Consider the following 6,000-nt stretch of genomic DNA (forward strand, 5'->3'; position numbering starts at 1 on the left):
CGCACAGCTTCATGGTAACTGAACAACTTTCTCTTGAATGTTGACTGGATAAACAAGGAAATGAAGGCAGAAATAAAGATGTTCTTCGAAACCAACAAGAATGAAGACACAACATACCAGAAGCTCTGGGACACATTTAAAGCAGTCTGTAGAAGAAAATATATAGCAATAAGTGCCCATATGAAAAGCAAGGAGAGATCTAAAATTCACACCCTATCATCAAAATTGAAAGAGCTAGAGTAGCAAGATCAAAAAAACTCAAAACCTAGCAGAAGACAAGAAATAACTAAGATCAGAGCAGAACTGAAGGAGATAGAGACACGAAAAACCCTTCAAAAAATCAATAAATCCAGGAACTGGTTTTTTGAAAAGATCAACAAAATAGACAGACCACTAGCCAGATTAATAAAAAAGAAAAGAGAGAATAACCAAATAGATGCAATAAAAAATGATAAAGGGGATATCACCACAGATTCCACAGAAATTCAAACCATCATCAGAGATTATTACAAACAACTCTATGCACATAAACTAGAAAACCTGGAAGAAATGAATAAATTCCTGGACAGTTGCCTCCTCCCAAGCCTAAATCAGGAAGAAGTCGAAACCCTGAATAGACCAATAACAAGGTCTGAAGTCAAGGCAGCAATTAAGAGCCTACCACCCAAAAAAAGCCCAGTTCCAGATGTGTTCACAGCCGAATTCTACCAGACATACAGAGAGGAACTGGTACCATTCCTCCTGAAACTATTACAAATAATCTAAAAAGAGGGAATCCTTCCCAAATCATTTTATGAGACCAACATCATCCTGATCCCAAAACCCGGCAGAGACTCAGCAAGAAAAGAAAACTTCAGGCCAATATCCATGATGAACATAGATGCAAAAATCTTCAATAAAATACTGGCAAGCTGATTGCAACAGCACATCAAAAAGCTTATCCACCATGATCAAGTAGGATTCATCCCGGGGATGCAAGACTGGTTCAACATACGCAAGTCTATAAATGTAATTCACCACATAAAGAGAACCAAAGACAAAAACCACATGATTATCTCAATTGATGCAGAAAAGGCCTTTGACAAAATTCAACAGCCCTTTATGCTAAAAACCCTCAATAAACTAGGTATTGACGGAATGTATCTCAAAATAATGAAAGCTATTTATGACAAACCAACAGCCAATATCATACTGAATGGGCAAAAATTGGAAGCATTCCCTTTGAAATCTGGCACTAGACAAGGATGCCCTCTCTCGCCACTCCTATTCAATATAGTACTGGAAGTTCTAGCCAGAGCAATCAGGCAAGGAAAAGAAATAAAGGGTATTCAAATAGGAAAGGAGGAAGTCAAATTGTCTCTATTTGCAGATGACATGATTGTATATCTAGAAGACCCCATCGTCTCAGGCCAAAATCTCCTGAAACTGATAAGCAACTTCAGCAAAGTCTCAGGATACAAAATCAATGTGCAAAAATCACAAGCATTCCTATACACCAATAACAGACTTAAAGAGAACCAAATCAAGAATGAACTGCCATTCACAGTTGCTACAAAGAGAATAAAATACCTAGGAATACAACTAAAAAGGAACATAAAGGACCTCTTCAAGGAGAACTACAAACCACTGCTCAGCGAAATAAGAGAGGACACAAACAGATGGAGAAACATTTAATTCTAAGCAAAAAAAAAAAAAAAAAAAAAGTGGGAGGCATCACACTACTGGACTTCAAACTATACTACAAGGCTACAGTAATCAAAACAGCATGGTACTGGTACCAAAACAGAGATATAGACCAATGGAACAGAACAGAGGCCTCAGAGGCAACACAACATATCTACAACCATCTGATCTTTGACAAACCTGACAAAAACAAGCAATGGGGAAATAATTTCCTGTTTAATAAATGGTGTTGGGAAAACTGGCTAGCCATGTGCAGAAAGCAGAAACTGGACCCCTTCCTGACATCTTATACTAAAATTAACTTCAGATGGATTAAAGACTTAAACATAAGACGTAACACCATAAAAACCCTAGAAGAAAATCTAGGCAAAACCATTCAGGACATAGGCGTAGGCAAGGACTTCATGACCAAAACACCAAAAGCATTGGCAACAAAAGCCAAAATAGACAAATGGGGCCTAATCAAACTCCACAGCTTCTGCACGGCAAAAGAAACAGTCATTAGAGTGAATCGGTATCAAACAGAATGGGAAAAAAATTTTTCAGTTTATCCATCTGACAAAGGGCTGATATCCAGAAATTACAAAGAACTAAAACAGATTTACAAGAAAAAAACAAACAAGCCCATTCAAAAGAGGGTGAAGGATATGAACAGACACTTTACAAAAGAAGACATACATGAGGCCAACAAACATATGAAAAAATGCTCATCATCGCTGGTCATTAGAGAAATGCAAATCAAAACTACATTGAGATACCATCTCACGCCAGTTAGAATGGTGATAATTAAAAAATCTGGAGACAACAGATGCTGAAGAGGATGTGGAGAAATAGGAACACTTTTACACTGTTGGTGGGAGTGTAAATTAGTTCAACCGTTGTGGAAGACAGTGTGGCGATTCCTCAAGGACCTAGAAATAGAAATTCCATTTGACCCAGCAATCCCATTACTGGGTATATAGCCAAAGGATTATAAATCATTCTACCATAAGGACACATGCACACGAATGTTCATTACGGCACAGTTTACAATAGCAAAGACCTGGAACCAACCCAAATGCCCATCGATGATAGACTAGACAGGGAAAGTGTGGCACATATACACCATGGAATATTATGCAGCCATCAAAAACGATGAGTTCGCGTCCTTTGTAGGGACATGGATGAACCTGGAAATCATCATTCTCAGCAAACTGACACAAGAGCAGAAAATCAAACACTGCATGTTCTCACTCATAGGTGGGTGTTGAACAATGAGAACATATGGACACAGGGAGGGGAGCACTACACACTGGGGTCTGTTGGGGGGAAATAAGGGAGGGATAGTGGGGGGTGGGGAGTTAGGGAGAGATAGCATGGGGAGAAATGCCAGATATAGGTGAATGGGAGGAAGGCAGAAAATCACACTGCCACGTGGGTACCTATGCAACAATCTTGCATGTTCTTCACATGTACCCCATAACCTAAAATGCAATAAAAATAAAAATAAATAAATAAATAAATAAATAAGAGTAGTCAGGGAAAGAGACTTAAAGGACAAAAAGAATCTAACTATTGTGTGTAAGATATGGAAGGGGGTAGGTCATTATTCTAAGAGAGACAATGGTACATTTGAAGGCATTAAGGTATGACTTTGATAGTTGGAGAAACATAGGAAAGGCATCTAAACGTAGATTAGATCCTAGAAAGTGAAGATTTGTTCTGGGAAGGTTGGAACTATTTCTCCTTCACTAATGCATTGACCCCAGTATACACGAAGTACTACAGTGAGTGACATTCCTCCTTTCATTTGTGTATAAGAAGAGAAGCCTGGCCAGGCATGGTGGCTCATGCTTGTAATCCTAGCACTTTGCGAGGCCTAGGTGGTGGATCACCTGACATCAGGAGTTCCAGACTAGCCTGGCCAACGTGTGGAAACCCCATCTCTACTAAAAATACAAAATTAACCAGGCATGGTGGCAGGTGCCTGTAGTCCCAGGTGCTGGGGAGGCTGAGGCAGGAGATTCACCTGAACTTGGGAAGTGGAGGTTGCACTGAGCTGAGATTTGTGCCATTGCACTCCAGCCTGGGCAACAGAGCAAGACTCCATCTCAAGAAAAAAAGGGAAGCCTAAACTTTTAGATGAATCTGACTTGACATAGAGTCTATTGTAGTTTCAGAAATATATGAATACAGGTGGCTGATCAAAGGCGATCTACTTGGAGGATTGTTATGAAAGCTATCTTGAATAGGCAGCATGATATTTTCCCACACCTTTTAAGCTTTTTGATGTCACTCAAGGCAAGGGGGTGGAGTTGATGAAGACCACTAGGGTAGGAAGTTAAAGCCCCGCTAACCCTTGGAGCCACCATCTCATTGAAGGCATGCACATTTCCATAAAATATCTTATTGTATACATTTCCCTTTCCAAAGTTTAGGTAATGTCACCATCATCTACCAAGATGGCTAGACCAAAAGCCTAAATGTCATCTTTGGCTCTTCCCTTTTTTCCTCTTAATCTATGTCACATTCATCAACTGACCAAGACTTATTAATTTTTTGACTTCATATGTTGTAAGATCCACCCCTTCACCTCATTCCTGTCACCTGGGCCCCTTAACTGGCTTCCCTGATCAACTCCCATCCAGTCATATTTTCCAGAGCCTCTGAGGGCTTGCCATTACTTACATTACTTAAAGTCTGAGGAGCACACAGAGTAAAGAAGGGTCTTTTGGAACTGTTCTCTTCCCTGCCTTTATCTCCTGCTTCATTCTTCACCAATTCCTATTCCCACCTTACACTGAGCTGTGGAGACTCAGTTTCCTGAAAGTGCTGAGGGGTTGATGGTTCACCTGTGAACTTCTACCATGCTCTTCTCTTTCACAGATGCCCTTGCCCGCCTCCTCCCTCTGACCACAGTGTCCCAGTCTTCTCCCTGAGGCCCATGCATCAACACATGTGTGAAGCACTTTGTACTTCCCTCCCTATTAACTCCCTTACTATATTAGAGACTTCTTCATTTGACCTGTGGCTATATAAACCTCTATCATTACACTCCTTCCATTAATGTAATCATCTCCTTACACATCTTCCTCCTTCCCCAGTTAGACTGTGAGTCTCTTGAGAACTGAGATGAGATTTGCCAAACTCCTCATGAGAATTGTCCATCCTCACTGTGTCTGATACCTCTCTTCTCAATCTTGCTTAAACCCACCCCTTCCAGAATTTCTCCCTAACACTTTACTGAAACTGTTCTTTCAACAACCTCCCCATCCTTCTAGTTAACTGGGCCAGAATTCTTGGAATTACCCCTCATTTCTCCATTCCTTTCTTACTCAACATCCAAACAATCAGCAAATCCTGTTTATTTTTTCTTCAAGTCCAGAATCCAACCATTTATTTTCATGTCTGCCATTACCACAAGTGACTGCCATTCCTGGACTGGATTATAGTAATAAACTCCTAACTCCTGCCGCCATCATTCCCTACCTTCTGTAGTCAACTTTTAACCCAGCGGTCCTGTCATGTTAATATATATGTCAGATCATGTCATTCCTCCGATCCAAATCTTCCAATGCAGACTTCTGCTTCTAGCTGTGATGGAGTAACAGGAACTGGATTTATTCTTCCACCTTAAACAAGAAGAAAAACTGGACCAGCTATGCAGAAAATTTTTTTTTCAGACATTGGAAAATTGGAAGTGTATTACTGAGTTCTCTAACATGACAAATTTGGTGAGTTGTGTGATGATGCTAGCTTATTGTCTAGAAATAATTTCCAGGATGCAGTGCAGGGAGGATTCAGCATTCTGTGTTAGTTGAGCAGACAGAGATCAAAAGGTCCAATGTGTCTAGACTGTAAGACGGCATACCTGAAAGGTGGGAGCTGAGCACTAGGAGAGTTCCAGAGATCTCCAGAGAGATTTCCTTGAGTGTTTGCTGAGTAATTGCGAGGGAGAACTCTATGAACTAGGCGGTGGCGGGTGGGTGTTGGGGAAGATACTGAAGACCAGTTGGCTGAATAATTTTCAGAATCCACACATGGCTGGTCATAGTTCATGTTTTCACCAGCCATAGTGAGAAACTCACATAATATTTAGGGCTAGGGCATTGGTTAAAAGCCTCAGAAGAGTATTGTCTTGTAGTGGAGTTAAAGATACCTCGGACCGATTGTAAAAAATGTTTTAAAAACAAGCCTTTGCAGGATGCCATTGATTCCATGTGACTTAACTGTGAGATAGAACAAAACTCTATATTCTTATTTGAAGAAACATAACAAGATCATCCAACAACGTAAATTTCACAATGACTGACATCCAATCAAAATTATCAGGAATAC

Source organism: Aotus nancymaae, unplaced genomic scaffold (genome assembly GCF_030222135.1).
Source record: "Aotus nancymaae isolate 86718 unplaced genomic scaffold, 86718_ANA_hifiasm-v0.15.2.pri h1tg000015l_1, whole genome shotgun sequence".
NCBI classification, from domain to species: Eukaryota; Metazoa; Chordata; class Mammalia; order Primates; family Aotidae; genus Aotus; species Aotus nancymaae.